At 39.6% G+C, this 15,934-nt stretch overlaps 1 protein-coding gene across 12 annotated transcripts in view; it reads right to left on the bottom strand.

The window, feature by feature from the left end:
* Positions 1-15,934, bottom strand: part of Tenm3 (teneurin transmembrane protein 3) — a 1,310,468-nt gene that overhangs the window by 614,949 nt on the left and 679,585 nt on the right. Inside the window, exon 1 of one of the 12 annotated variants that reach the window (XM_076553326.1) lies at positions 15,633-15,756. The exons of the other annotated variants lie outside the window; for them this stretch is intronic. The gene's annotated coding sequence lies outside the window, so the exon portion shown is untranslated. Of the gene's footprint in view, positions 1-15,632; positions 15,757-15,934 lie in introns of those variants that run through there. 12 annotated transcript variants of the gene reach the window in all.

Genomic DNA, 15,934 nt, shown 5'->3' with positions numbered 1-15,934 from the left:
AATGTCAAGAATCCTTTCATCGTTTTCACACACATCTCTAAAATGCATCGCAGACTTTGCCCTCTTTCTTCAGTGACTCGGGGATCACCACCAGAGACCTTCCCTACTTCCCTGCTCCTGCGTGTTGCAGGATGAGACATCGCAGACTGTGGCTTTCCTGCTCTCTCTGGGCCAAACCAGAAGTCCGTATTTCAACTCTTCCCTCACCATTCATTGACCGGGTAACTCAGCAAGCCAAGCAATGCCGTTCGTGGTCATTTCAGAAATTAAAAGCAGCTCAAGGTCAAGAGCAGACGCCCCACGGCTCTCTGCGCCGCGCATTCTCACCCGAGTCAGGGACGAACTGTGGGGAAAAGCCCACGTCACCTTCCTGACCCGCTGGCCCCCATCCTCCACCCTGCGTGATGCTCACTTGTGTTGTACGCCACCCTGCAGCAAACCCTCTCCACGTCTGTGCTCATTTCATCCTCACAGACACCCCCAAAGCTGCCGTTTCAGCAACCGTGTTAAAGGTAACCCACCCCGAGTGAGCTCAGTGGGCCACACATAAAAGCAAGACATGGCAGTGGGCGGGAGACGCGTTAGGACAAAGGGTTTAAGTGGGAGAGAGAGGTGAGAGAGAAGTGCACAGGGAGGAAACGAAAAACCTGAAGTATATATTTGGGAAACTGTCCAAGAGCAACCCAAAAATGAATGAATAAACGAATGAATGAATGAATGAATGAATGAGGACTAAATCAACCACATGGCATAACTTGGAAAGTAGATTTGGGCCCCAAATTTGATTCCACAACCTACATAAAACCAAAATACTGGTGAGCATGGTGTTTGCCATAAAGTGCCGCGGATCCCGGCCACGATGACCACATTGCTGTCCACATCACCACGTCGACATGTGCCAGTACCAGGGGAGGCCCTGACAAAGCAGCATCAAGGAGCCATGAGGGGACATGGCTTCACTCCAAGTCACACACCCAGGACTTCTAATTCCAGAGCCCAGCCCAGTCAGCACAAGCGAATGAGAAACAGTTTGTTCAGGGGGATGACCCGGCCTCTTTACTTTTGATTTTTCTGTCTTAGAGAGTTCGGCATTGGGATTCAGACAGCATACTAATGCTGTCAAAATATCAGTAAGAATAATGGTGATGGTAATAATATTAACTGACCGTCAATTTCCTATTGGAGCTCCCTGCAAGTCATAGGTAGTATCAAGGGAGGGAAGAGCCTGGGACTCGGGGTGGCTAGGGAGAGGACTCAGTTGATAAGGTGCTTGCTTTACAAGCACAAGAACCTGCAATCAATACCCAGAACCCATTTTTTAAAGGCTGGGTGTGATATAGCTTGCTTGTCCTGGCAGAGGAGGGGAGGAGACAGGTAGATGTCTGGTGTTCCTTAATCTAGTCAGCCTAACCTACCTGGAGGGAGTTTCAGGTTAGTGAGAGAACCTCCTGCCGATAATAATAATAACAATAACAATAATAATAATAATAATAGTAGTAGTAGTAGTAGTAGTAGTATAGTAGTAGTAGTAGTAGTAATAAATAAAAATAAAAAATTGGTGGTATTTGAGGAACATCTAGGTTGCCTTTGACCTACACACACACACACACACACACACACACACACACACACACGCACGCACACACACATGCACACACACGCACACACACACACAAGAGCCTAGTATCCCAAACATGGAGACAAGGACAGGAGGATCTATAGTGTTTGGATACCAGAGCAAAGGAACAGGTCCTCACTGCTACTGGGGCTTAACCCTTCCCTCTCTTGGCACAGACAAGGCTTACAGAAGGCTTGCTGGCAGGCTGGGTTTCTGTTTCAAAGCAGGAAAAAGTGTACTGCAAACTGAAAACATTTTCTTCTCCAAAATGGGTAGAAGAGGATGACATTTAAGATAATCCACAATCTGGACCCAAACTCCCTCTCCAAGCTCTTCGCAGATTTCTCCCGGGGGAACCTCCCTCCAGCCCTACTGCTCATCCGCAGCCTCTCCAATCCATAATGCAGATCCCCGCTTCTCTGTCACAGGTTGCAAACGGGTGGCCCAACTGCCAAGCCCAGCCTGCAGACGTGTTTTGTTTTATCTGTGTGTTTTGTGGTGTTGTGTTTTTTTTTTTTTTCAATGAGCCAACATTTAAAGATCTAGAGATTCATATAATTCATATTGTGGCATTTCTTGAAAAATCTCACAATCTGGCAACACGAGGCTTCATTCTCACAAGACAACAACTATTCCCGATGGGGTGTTTCCATTTGGATGAAGTGTCTGTCCTTTGCTGTGAAGTCTCTACTATTCCCTATGGCTCTGCCTCCCAGGCTATGTCAACTTCATTTACCAAATGTGCCGCACAGTTTTTCTAGTAGTAAAGAAGTATTTCTCTCCACCTATGTTTCCTTCAAATACAGACAAGAGTGAGACAAGATGAGCTACATACTGTGAAGGAGACTGAAGAATGTCTACCACTGTAGAGGTAAAAATGTAACGTGTCAATGACCTCGCCAATTCCACTCACCACTGTTACTTGCTGGCAGTATTGCTATTCACGGCTTCGGGATGGTTTCTGTTGACCCCTCCTTGCCTGTTTTCCAACCCTTGAAACTCCTGATCGGACCTCGTCACACCTCTGCCTTGTTCCAGAGGTTTACAGAACACAGCCATGGCGTCAGTTCTTATTTAAATGCTGACACCTCTTTGTTGCTAATATACACTTTGAGGACTTGAACAGTCCCAGGTGATGACCCGTGTCCAGAGGTCACAGATATTCTGTGGAGAAGAGCTATCCACTCGTGAGTACACTTGACATTGATGGAGAGTGAGGGGAGATTTCATTCCTGCATCAATTATTTACTGGTGGATGGTGCAGCAGCAGCAGCAGGCAGTGTAGTAGCTGAGGCTGCCCTGGGAACCAAGCACAGGTCCTTTACCTACACTGTGCTTGCAAGCAAGTTTTGCCAAGATGCAAAAATGTATTTTGTCATTTGATCCAACAGAGAAAGAAAAAACTGCTCAGTTTTTGCTCTTTTTGGGTAACTGGCATCCAGTACCTCACTTTGGTGTGTATCAATGACCATGGGTGGTGTAGAACCCCAGGACTCATTGGCTGGTTTGTAGGAGCGACTGATTTAGGATCGTTCTAGTGTACCCCAAAACTTCAAGGCACTGAAAACAGCTGTATACTGCATGAAGGGTGCATGCCTGAGGCATTAGTGTTAATATGCTGTTAGTTCTTTGGGATTCCAAAGAGCCATTAGAGTACAACTTGACAAAGGTAGTGATTCTCTCAACACCTCTCTTCTTTTTTTTCTGCCTGACCTCGATTACCACCTCTTATCTCTTCCACCCAAGCCTCAAGTATCCACAAAAACTTCCTATGGGTCTGCAATGAAGTCTGATTTCTTGTAATTCTTCCTAGGACACAGCCACTTGGATACATTCAGGGATGGATATGAATGAGTTGGTAGGGGGGAACATGGCTAGGTAAACAGAGTGTACATTAAAAACAAAGTATATTCAAGTCAGAACTGTAATGTGTGCATATAGACATTTATCATTAGAATTTCTATAAGCTCAATGGTACAAGTTCCTTATTAATTTCTAATGTATCAGACATGAAAGACAAGATTCTCAAGTTTTTACTGATAAACAATAATTTTCTCATCTGATAAACTCTCAAAAGTTCCCTTGGAACAGTCATTTAAAAAATATTTTGATCTCATATTGTGAATACCATTTTCCACAATCAGTGTGTTCTCATAGAAAACAAGGTACCAGGTACACATGTACACATCTGTTTTCTCCAAAACAAGCCCAACACATACCATCCCTCATCATCTTAGTACTTCAAAGAACTTGCACCAGAAAGCAAATGCTCTCAAGAATCTCAAATATGTGGAAAAGAAACAGAACTGTGTTGATATGTAGCATCTTTGACAACTAATAGATGTATGGAACTCAATCATTTTCTAATGGAAAATACTGTCATTTATTCCTAAGATTAGCAAATCCCACCACATATTGGGAGAGAAAAATGTTCCCATAATAAAAACAATAAAGAAATAAGATAGAGGGGCCTTCAACGTTGACAAATGTAACATTTCTTTTTATTATTTCATGTGTATTGGTGTCGTGCCTACATGTATGTTTACATGTGTATCAGATGTGTGTCTAGAGCATTCTAGGGGACCAGATGATAGCGTTGGATCTCAGAAACTTAGGTTACAGATGGTTTTGAGCTTCCATGTGGGTTCAGGGAATCTAACTCATGTCCTTTGGAAGAGCAGTCAGTGCACTTAACCACTGAGCCATCTCTTCAGCTCCCCGAAACAAAACATTTCTTAAGGTTTCTGTATGACTAGAGTTTTCCATTTTGCTATTTTTCTCCAAAATGTGACATTCTCTTAAATTCTACAGGGTTCAATTGCTGCCTATTTATTAAGCACCCAGGTGATGTCAATCATTTTCCAACTTGGCACATCAAATTAAACACAAAGGTTTAAGGAATTTCCCTCTATAATATCATACATGGATGATTTTTAAGATATGAAGAAGACACCAAAGTGTTTCCCCTCAGCCCATCATCTAGGGGAAATGGTAGCAGAAGTTGGGTAACAACTTGATTCAGCCATGCTTAACTCTATCAAAACCTACTTGCTCTGAAGGAATTGTTCGATTTTCTATGTTTTTTTTTCTCCCACTTAATAAGAGTTAAGCCACACTGCTGAACATGACTACATCTAATTCTCCTTTGTAACTACTAACACTATAATTTTCCAATAACAGATTAATCTGAGGATCTGTAAACAGCAGAGTTCTGCTTGCCTCTCCTTCCTTTACAAACATTTATAAGAAGTGAATGGCAGACAACACATGTATTTGTAATTACGATTGAAAAACAAATTCTCGAACAGCTGTGGCGACAGAAAAGATTAGAGACCGATAACGGCTTAGAATAATGAAGAGAGAGATTGTAAAGGTTCAGCTACAGGGCTGATGAGACATGGGAAGAAAGTCTGCTCTTCAAAATCCATAATCCGCATTACTCTGAAACACTAAATTAAAGCACATGTATTCTGGGAACTAGAAATGTGAAAGTTGATGAATGAGTCTCAAACCGTTGACAATTTAAAACATATATCAAATCTTGTGTTTTACCAGCCATAAACTGGGAATCTGAACATTATTTATGTAAGATATTTGAGAATATTATTTAAACTTCCTCTTAAAAAATGTTATAAATTCAAATTTGGGTACATATATTTAGGTAGCCTGATGAACATTACTCCTTTTAAACATCATATATTCTAATAGCTATAAAGTAGAGAGTTCATATTACAAATACTTTCAATTTAACATGTAAGAGCAGAAACCAGTTTTTAGATGTGTGCAGATAACTCAGAATAGGAATCTGATCACGGGGTAGTCATCTTTTGTTGCTGATGGATTGCTTCAATAAACAAGCATCAAGACAGTGGAACCTGAGACTGTAGGAAAACTTGCTATCAGTTCTCACTGTGCTGTTTTATAAGCCACTTTGCTACTCTTTTTAAAGTTTTACAAGCGAGGAGCCTCAGAAGCAACAGTGCATTTGTTTAAGCAAATTAATTATACATAATAAATCTTGCTTTTATTACATTAGATTACTTATGTTTTACAATTGAAATATGCCAATTAAACAGTATTTGACTTTTTAAAAAAGTTTGTCTTCTATTTGATTTTACTAAATGAAACTGATAGAAACATAAGCCCATCTGACCACTTATTTTTTTTTAAGGTATTTCTTAAACCAAAATAGAAGCTCTCCATGGCACACTTATTTTGACCTCTCATACCCACATTAGACAGAATGTGCTTTCATGTTTTTAAGCCATGACCGAAACATGTAACATACTCCCTAGGTTAGACACATGGCCAGAAAAAAAGTTAATAAACTTTTATATGATGGTTTCAATTTTGTCTGTCACCAGTTTCTTTCCTACACAAGCTGCTGTCAGTATTAGCAAGAGGGAAAGGCCTGAAATGATATCCCCATCCCAGGGACCCCCACCCCCTACCCGATACTCTATCTAGCAGGTAGAACACTTGAGTGACTAAGGACTCCACAATCCCCAGGGCTCTGATCATCTGCACCAAAGTAAAAAGTGTCCTCTAAAACCTTTTTTTTTTCTTTGCCTCAGTGTTTTTGATCTCGGATTTTAAGCATTGTACTGATTCGTGCCCCAGATGTATATTTAGTGTAAAATTCCACATACATATTTGATCTGGACAAGGAATCAACTAACTGTTTAAAGGAAATGAAACCATGCCCAGCTAGCCCAGCGCTCCTTGATAGAACTATTGTGTAATAGATCCTGGGATCACAGATTAGAGGAGACTATGTAATCCTTCATCAAAGAATGTCAGCTGAGCCACAACGCTGCCTCTGCTTGATGGGATCCTCTTTTAAAAGTCATAATGAGAACTTAAAAAGTATGTTACAGTCTTCCACAAAAAAATTAGCCATTTTTACAAATGATGGTTAATCTTAGAGGAATCAGAGCCTCAAATACAAAGCCTCAAGACACTTCCTTTCAAAAATAAAAATCACTATGCACATTAGTAATTTAGGTCTACTCCTAAAGCAAATTATTATGTTCTACATTTAAATTTAAATGGTAAAAAAAATAGCTTAGAACGTGTACTTTAAAGGAAGATAAAAATAATAAGGAGATTCCCCTAAAGGCTTATTATTAATAACATTTTTTTTCAAGATAGGGAAATATTTATACTCAGCTTTTCTCAACATCTAAAAATTTCAAAACAAGTTATATAATCTTTTCACAACTTGAATGCTAACTATACAGTCAATTCATAAACCTATCATATTTAGATTAAAAGTGATGCATTAATGATTTAAGTAGTATACATTAATCTTGGAAGATAGTTAAATGTAAAATTCACCAAATTTGATATGTTAAAAAATCTTACCTGAAGTACAATGAAGTTTTTAAATGCTACTTTCACCAGATGATAAGAAAATCAACCTGATGGCTTTGAACAGAACAAGCACCCAGTACTTTTCTTGGTATTACAATTGCCCCAAGATAGCAACATCTGCAGACTAGAGTTGAATTATTTTATTTGAAACTGCAGATAGTATTCAAAACTTAAGGGAAAAGATGCTCGGCTTCCATTATGGCCTCACTGACTAAGGGTTGACCCAACTGGCTAGCATCATATGTGAATGAAAATTATATTAACATTATTGAAATTATATTAACCTAGAATACCAAGAATTGACATTCTTTGAAATATAACTTTAACTTTACAAATGCACTCATGGTTTATGACTTTAAATTAATAATATAAATACATATTCATCTTTCATGCATACAGCAACTTCTTGATTATCTGTGTAGGTTGCATATACGCATAGTTCAATGATATTTTTCCAAATCTAAATGTCTAAATAATGTAAAATGTGATATGCATTAAATTAAGGTATATTCGTGATTTTGTAGACATCTAGGCATACTGGATGATTTTTTTTTAGGCTAACTTAAAAACAGATGTGAATTTCTGTATATTTTAACCTTTTTTAATTTCTAAATTATGGACTTAAGGACATATTATTCATGTAAAGAAAAATCTTAAGTAATCCTAGGTAATGGAAAAATGTAGTAGATAAAAAACCATATGGATAAATAGTTTAAATTATCACAGTTCAGTTAAATTTTATGATGATACAATATTTGAATTTTCAAATGTGTAACACAGGTCTTCTTTATTTGAAAATATATTTTAAATAAAGGAACTGTTTTTAAATCCATACATGAATAATTTTACAAATAAATTTAATTTTTAAAATTATATATTTTACATTACATTATTGTCTTTAAGTTAGAATAGCAGAACATACTATATATCTACTACCTTACCAATTATAACACTACAGAAAATTAAATCAGGCTAAAAGCAAAAAATAGCAAACATTTTAAAATCATTTTATACTTTATACTGATTCAAAGTTCCTGCCACAATAAAAGTTTTAAATTTAGTAATTATGAAAAAATTTTTGCTGGTAATTCAAATTACATGAGTATAGTATGTAAAAATATTCAATGTCATTGAGAGATTATATACATATTAGGACAAAAGCAATAACTAAGGGTAAACTTTGATTTCCTTAATTTTTTTTAAATCACAGAAAACATGGTATGATAATCTATTTATACCTGAAAAGAGTACCTCATCTTTGAGTAACAATTTAGATTTTTGTCTAAATTAAAATTTGCTATAATTGGAATTATGCACCCTCAGGGGAAGAAAACATGTCGAAGGTTAGCTTGACACGGAAACCCCAGCTTATCACCATGTGTGGATGGCCACATCTGTTCTGTTTTGATTGTTGAGAGCAACATCTGGGCAGCTTTCTTTAAGCCTCTCCCTTTCCTGAACTCCAATTCATCGACAGTTTCAGAGAACAGCACCCATACTCTTTTTCCTGGAGGTTATGGTTTTTCCCAATGCTTTAACCAATCATTTGGGAATGCTGAAAGTGCTATCTAAGAAGAGGAAGGCTAGGTTTTCAGTTATTTTAACCATGTCAGGTTATTCTCCTGTCGTTATTGGTCCTCTCATTAGACTCAGAAAGATTCCTATGAGAAACATTAGCTGTCTTTTCTATAAGACAAAACATGGTTATTTATACGGAAGCCTCTGTTGCTTCGTATTAGGAGGCGTTTATCTATATTTACTTCACTAAATTTTTATTTGCAATATTTTAATCTACATTTGCTATTAATAATTACACAAAATATGAAAAATCATCTGAAATACTGATTTGATTTTTTTGCTTGCCTATATAAAAATAATATAACACAATTGGGAGTTTTTGTTCTTATGCCTAGGAGGAAAAGGGTTAAGATTTTCTTTTTTAAGATGGCTTTAGCTAGAAATGATTGGAAATTCTGAAAATAATAAAATTGATAGCTGTGTCTACTGCAGGGTTTTGGTGATTATTTTAAATAAAAAGAGGCCCAATGCCGAGGCTTTTAGAGTCTCTTGCCAAGTTTTCCCACCTACATGTAGATAAATTCCAAATTCCTTAATTAAAAGTATGAGCAGAGATGTTACACATTAAAAGACCATCTGGTAGACTGAAAACAAACAATAGATGTACTTTTCAATAGTTTCACTTTTATAATGATCAAAATAAACATATCCCAGTATTAATATAGCATACATGGGCTTCGTGCAAGCATATTAAAATACTCTATGCATTCCTCATTGTATGTTAAAAGTAAAATATCCAATCTTGTCTTTTCACTTTCTGTGTAACATACCTTCCAAAGTGCAGTCCATATGCATTAGATCTCCTATGACACCATCCCAGCACACGAGTCAGACGCTGGACACAATAGAGATGCTGGAGTCGGTCTTGAATGAAGACCTCTTCTTGGGGATCACGTTGTTGTTCAAAAAGACGCCTCCTTGTGCTGATAGGGGGCTAACAATTCCAACTGTAGAATGTGATGTGAGCTTAGCTCAAGATGAAATAACTCACTCCACTTTCTTTAAAAGACAGCTTTCCTTTCTTTTGCACAGGGCGGGGGGGGGGGGGGGAGGGAGGTGGAGGCAACACACTCACATACTTGTACTATCAGAGTTGTGGCCCCCAGAGCTGCTCAAAGTCTGACTGTAGGAAGACAGTCATTTCCAGGCTGCTAGGGCTTCCTAAGTTTTAATAACTGAAAGGAGAATTATCAGCATCACCTTAACTATTAATTGAGGAAATGACAGAATGATGGAAATACATTGATTAAGAACCTTATCATCAAATATAAGTGACCTTTGTGAGTTACCTCTTAATGATCTTATTAAATTATTCAAGTTCTGAGTCTTTACTTAAGTCTCTATATGGAAACTTATACTTGGCCCCATATTCATAGGAAGCACACCTATAAAATGGGCTGTTAAGACATTGTCTATCCTCCATCATATAATGACTTATTCACAGGAGTCGGAATTCTTGGGTCAGTTTCAGAAAGCAGGGCTCTAATTTTCATGCCTGGTTCTAAAATCCAAATACTTCAACGTGAAAAAAATTCTGTATTAATTTTCATCTGTACTTACCTAATTGACGTAACAGTCAGAATCTGCTCTTTACATTGCTCTTCTGTGGACCCCAGTGCTGCACATAGAAAGCACTCGGACCATAACACTTTCTAAAAGGTCCTCAGATTCTCTCCTTCGACCCCTCTCTCCTTTCCTTCCTTCCTCCTCTCTCCCTTCCTTCTTTCCTTTATCTCCTTTTGGGCTTAAGGCCGAGAGAGACCCAGTAAACCCACTTATAAAAGAGCTGGTTATTACTAAATAATATGATAGCATTATGATACCCAAATGACATCATTCTCTCCCCTCTCCCAATACTTAATATTCCACAATGTTTGTGAATACCTTATTCAACCAATAGCATCCCGCAATGGCTTCTATATGTAACTATGATTCTGTGCACTATGATTTATTAAATAATTTACTTTTCAAAAGGTATTGTCTGCTTCTGACATGCTTCAATGCGAGCTAGAAGACTGCTACCATTGTGAGGAATATGTTTAAAAAGAAAAGAAAAGAAAAATATCGTGTCCATGAACTATGATCAACTTTCAAACTCACAAAAAGAGAGTTTGCTGATATGTTACCTGTAACTTCACATATTTCTAGACTTACAGTAACTATCTATTATCTGAACAAAGTCATGGAAGTCAGTTCAGACTGCCACCTAGCACAGACTTGTTGTCAACCATCATCTCCAAGAGTTCAGGAAACTATCAAGAGGCATCATTATCATCATCATCATCTCATTACTTTCAACTATCTATTCATCTGACTTATGAGTATGTTGCTTGATACTGACATTAATTTATAAGTGACTAAAGGCACAGGCTTGAGTAGATCATCATTGACAAAGTCTATGTAGCTTGATCTGACGATACAATTACCTCAGTTATTCAATCAAACTACAAAAATGTTATCAAAAACGTCTTCAAATGAATGGATCCTGTCCTAGTTTAGGTGTGAGACACCTATTCATATTTGAACGAGCTTCTGTATTTTCATAGTTTATATCGAAATGGGCGTCTAGGATAACACATTCAAAATGGTATTTCAAGTCCTTTATTTTAACAGCTTGAACTTTCAAATGAGTGCTTTAAACTAGAAGAACACCAATCCAATGCCAATAATCTACGGTTATCCAGAAGCTTAAAATAAAGCCAGAAGCAGAGATCCTCTGGGGACCCAAAGAGCAATATCCCTATTCGATCATCGAGGGCACCACACACAGCTGTGGCTTTCTTTTGAAACCCATTCCGTCACGGGTAGAGCAGAATACTTTTCTAGATTCACGTTTTCAACTTCCAGTGTTTTGAGTCCCTGAGCCTTCAAGCAGGTAGTACAATCTGCCCTGCAGTGCAGACCAAAGTCTAAGAAAAATCTTAATTTATATTTCATACGCACCTGACAAAATTGAAGACAATGAGATAAACCAGAAACAAATGCAGACATCACAGTAGGGTGACAGAATTTAGCGTATATGATGGGAGAGCATCTCTCAACTTAGGAAATAAAATCATAACACACGCACGTTTCTAATTCTAAGACAGCTCTGAAATACTCAACTGGAATGCTGATGTAAATAAAAAGGGGGAGGGGATAGCCAAAAGGAGTAATGATTACCACTCATGGCTCAAAATGCCATAATCTCTTTTGATGTACAAGAGCATACTCTGATGCATACTATATTTGGGAGGAAAAGGGAGACTTTTGTTGAAAATGAATTAGTGGATTGTTTCCTCATGCTTTATCTGGTTCCTTTTTTTTTAATAATAATTTTTTAAAAAACTCAAATTCGGTCCCCACAACCAAGATATTTTCATTATGAGAAGTGCCGTGTTGAAACTTTCATGAACCATCACACTTGTTTGGAAACAAATGACTTTTCAAGACAGGGAAGTATTACTATCAATCACCAACAAGTTAATTCTCCATAATAAGGCAGGTTTGGATGCAAACTGATCCATTGTGGAATACTGTATCTAAAATTGATTACAACAGCACTCAAAATGAATGCCCCCCTCCAAACCACTTCTTTGCTCTGAAACATTAATCTCAATTAGAAGGAATGCTTCATAATGGTAATGCTTGGTATAAAAAAAAGTATAAAATAAATCAGGTTTTATAAGACACAACAATTAATCAGTTTTCAGGCTAAGACATTTTTTTTCTACCTCTTTTTTTTGAGGCACAGAATTTCCATTAGGACTCTTAAAACAGCTGGTATCTCTAAAATTAGGTTTTAAATGTGTTCTAAAAGAGGCTTACAAGAAATAATTTTTCAAATTTGGCTGCTGAAACTTTGAAATGGCACTGTGTTATTGTACTACCTCTTCAGGCCAATGCTGCTGCCTTCTCTGTGTGTGAGTTAAACTGTTTCTCTGGACCATCACAGCCCACTTCATAAAGCAAACATGAACACAGACTTGATCTGAAAACCCAGAGGAGCTATAACCAATTGCAGATCACAGTAAAAGTATAGTTGCAAATCGTTACATTCTCAACCTGTATAAAGAAAAAAAGTACGTTCTCGGAGTTAAAATGGACATCCTCCTGTCAAAGGCAACACTGAGTGAGCTACATGTACGACAGGCTGCTTAACAGGTCTTCGTAGCCCAGCTTCAACAAAGGGGCAGACAATTCACACTGCTCCTGCACACCCTGCTTCACACCCAGAGAGTACCTCTGTGATACTCTGCTACCACCCAGCAATCCGAAAGCCAAGGTCTGAAATAAAGTTCAGTCAAGAGGCAGCTGCACATAGGTTAAAATAACCACCCTTTTATAACCCAAGTAAGTTGGCTGGGTGGCACTTTTATACAGGATCTGATCACACTCTGGATTTATCTCTAGATTCTTCATCGCAGGTAAGATGAGCCTCAGTATTCCCAAATGCACGTCCACAGCTGTTGCAAAGCCATCATTTTAGTACTTACAGCCCACCCCTGATTCAGTGTTTCTGACAGATCGCTCTTCTCAGGGTGATAGCCACTCAGTTCTCCCTGGTCTCTTATTTGCGTGGCTCTTTTTACAAAGAGAAGCATTACTCTTAGTTCTCAGAAGCAAAGCTAAGAAAGATTAGCTTCAACTAGCTAACTGGATCATCACTGTCTCCTCTGTCTCCTTTTCAAATACATGTAAAACTTTTGCTTTATTTGGAAGCTCTGTTTCTATTCAAAGGTAAGCAACCTGATCGTCCTTTGTCTCCACCCTCATAAAGCAGGTTCCTTTCTCAAACCAGAAGACTCCTCCAAGACCAGAGTAAGACAAGCCTCCATACCTCATCTCTTCCATTCATTTCTAGAAAACACAGCTGCACAAAACAATTCCACTTCAGAAGAATAACTATCCACAAATCTACTACAATCTGTTTCCTTTTTATTTAAAAACAGTAAACTAATGTTCATTAGAGTCAATATTCAATAGGCTCTGGATTGCTAATTTTAAGGTGATTGACATGGGATTCTCATTATTTCCCAAATCCATACATACTGGCATAGTTCCTTTCAAACTACATTTTCCAAAACCTGTTCAGTATATGTAAGATATATCACTGTCCTATTCAAAGGAATTACTTTGAATAATATCATATATTATTTTTAAGTTATTTAAAATAAAATATTTCTTGCAATTAAAGCAGTACTTTTTAAAGGAAAAATATTAAAATCCTCATTTTAAAAGATATGAGTGTGAAGGAAAATGCAACAGGAAGAGAGAGATGCACACACTTCTGAAATATACACTAGAATACCTAATGTCATTATAAACCCCCTAGCTTTGAAGAATTTAGGAATAATTTGTGAATGCCATGACATTTTAAAGTGGGATTAGCAAGTCTTATTACCGAACTAACCTCTTACTCTTACATAAAGAATTAAATATTTGCTCTGAATTTAGAATCAGAAATCGAAACTTTCAAGGCTCCTCCATGAACTTCACACATTAAGAAATGCAAGCCAGAAGTTTTGAATCCTAAGAGTGTATATTGGAACACACAAGGTAAGACTACCGAGCTATGCATGAAATAGGTTCTAACATCACAATTTATAAAAAATTATAATTATACAGCTATTCCTAATTTTGAACTCTGTTCTTAATTCTAGAAAGGCTACAAATATTTCTCTCAAGCAGGTATGGGGTTATGCGTCGTATTTTAAAGACAAGGAGACAGGGGAAACCAAATCAGTTCGGTTAAGCTGTAATACTACTTTAAGGGGTCCTTTCTCAAGATTTCCTAAGGTGCCAGCTCGCTCTCTCTCTCTCTCTCTCTCTCTCTCTCTCTCTCTCTCTCTCTCTCTCTCTCTCTCTCTCTCTCTCTCTCCTGACCACGGAAGAGCAAGGTAATGCCTGCACACGTTGCTTTTTTGTAGTGAAAAGACCACCCAGTATATTCTGCCAGTCTACAAATGTTTGACAAATACATGGCCAGAAGATAAGAAGTAAAAGTATGATTGAGGGAGAGTCTTGATCTCTGGTAGCTCAGCTGCCTGGGGCCCTGGAAAAAGTACCAGGCTAGTTCTCAGAATTTCATTTTCATTTCTTCTACTCCAAAGGTCCTGGAGAACTTTTCTCTAGCTTAGAATCATAAGGACTTGAAAACAAATGCACTCGCTGTATTATTACCCGGTGGAATTACTGGCTGCCGTTCCTCCACGATAATAATTAACAAGTTAACCTCTACAACAAGAGAGGCAGCACGAAGGGAATTTGGATTGCACTTAGTAAGACCCTCAGCAAAGATCACACATCATTTGCCCCAACCTGAAACATCTGAAACCCCCTTTCATCAGTTGTAAAAACACGAGAGCAACTTAAGTGAGTAGCAGGCTCATCCATCTGTAATTTTTCTTTTTTTTAATGCCCTGGTCAGGGTTTGTTTTGTTTGCTTCCAGTCCGGTTCAGAGTTTCCAGATCAAGTTTCAGCCGAGATCAACGCTCCACTCAGCACCCTCAGCCCATAGTACTTCCACTCTTTGGCAACTTGGCCGCCTGGCAGTTGGGGAAGCCTCCTCTCCACTTCCCGGGCAAATGCTGACACCCCAAGGCTTCCAGGTCTCTGGAAGTCCCACAGGAGCTCTCCAGATACCTTCCCAGAGAACCAGAGATTGTGTCCCCAAACTGGGTAGCATCCCAAGAGAGAGCGAGGTCATCTACACTCCCTGCCCCTACAGGTTCCTGGGAAACCACCTTCCTGGGGGAACCCGGGGAGCCCAGAGTTCCTGAACCCTGCCCAGCTGCCAGGTGGGAAGACACCGCCGAAGTTCCCACCTGAGCCGGCAGTCAGGGGTGGCAGACGCGAGGGAGGGGCGGGGACCCGAGGCCGGAACCCGGACGCCCGCCGGAGCGCCGAGAGTCTGCTAGCTAGGATGCTCTGCCGCCTGCAGGGCTGGCCAACTCGCAGCGGCCCCTCGGAGCAGCGGTTCGAAGAGGGAAACGCGCGTCCCCGCTCGCTCCCCGCCCGCCAGCCGGAGGCCCCGGCGCTAGGACCCCAGAAAGGAAAGAGGGCGCACGGCGCTGCACTTACCGCGCTCCGCTTGCCCGCGCCGCCCGCTCGCACCCCGACCACCGCCGCCGCGTCCGCCCGGGCGCTCGCCCGGCCAAATTCAAAGGCGCCGGGCGCGGGGGAGGGGGACGGTGGAGGAGAGGGGAGGGAGGGGAGGGGAGGGATGCAAGTGTTACAACTTCCTCCGCTGCCCACGGCCGGGCGGCCCGGGGACGCGGCGAGGGGAGGGAAGCGCGCGGGCGCCAATGAGTTCACTTTCTTTTTCTCCCCCGCGCGCTCCCCCTCGCGCTTCCCGCCGGGCCCCTCCAGCCTCCACCACCGGC

Source organism: Peromyscus maniculatus, chromosome 17 (assembly GCF_049852395.1).
Source record: "Peromyscus maniculatus bairdii isolate BWxNUB_F1_BW_parent chromosome 17, HU_Pman_BW_mat_3.1, whole genome shotgun sequence".
Taxonomy (NCBI): Eukaryota; Metazoa; Chordata; class Mammalia; order Rodentia; family Cricetidae; genus Peromyscus; species Peromyscus maniculatus.
The sequence above is the reverse complement of the archived record's forward strand: the minus strand, read 5'-3'. Positions and strand labels throughout refer to the sequence as shown.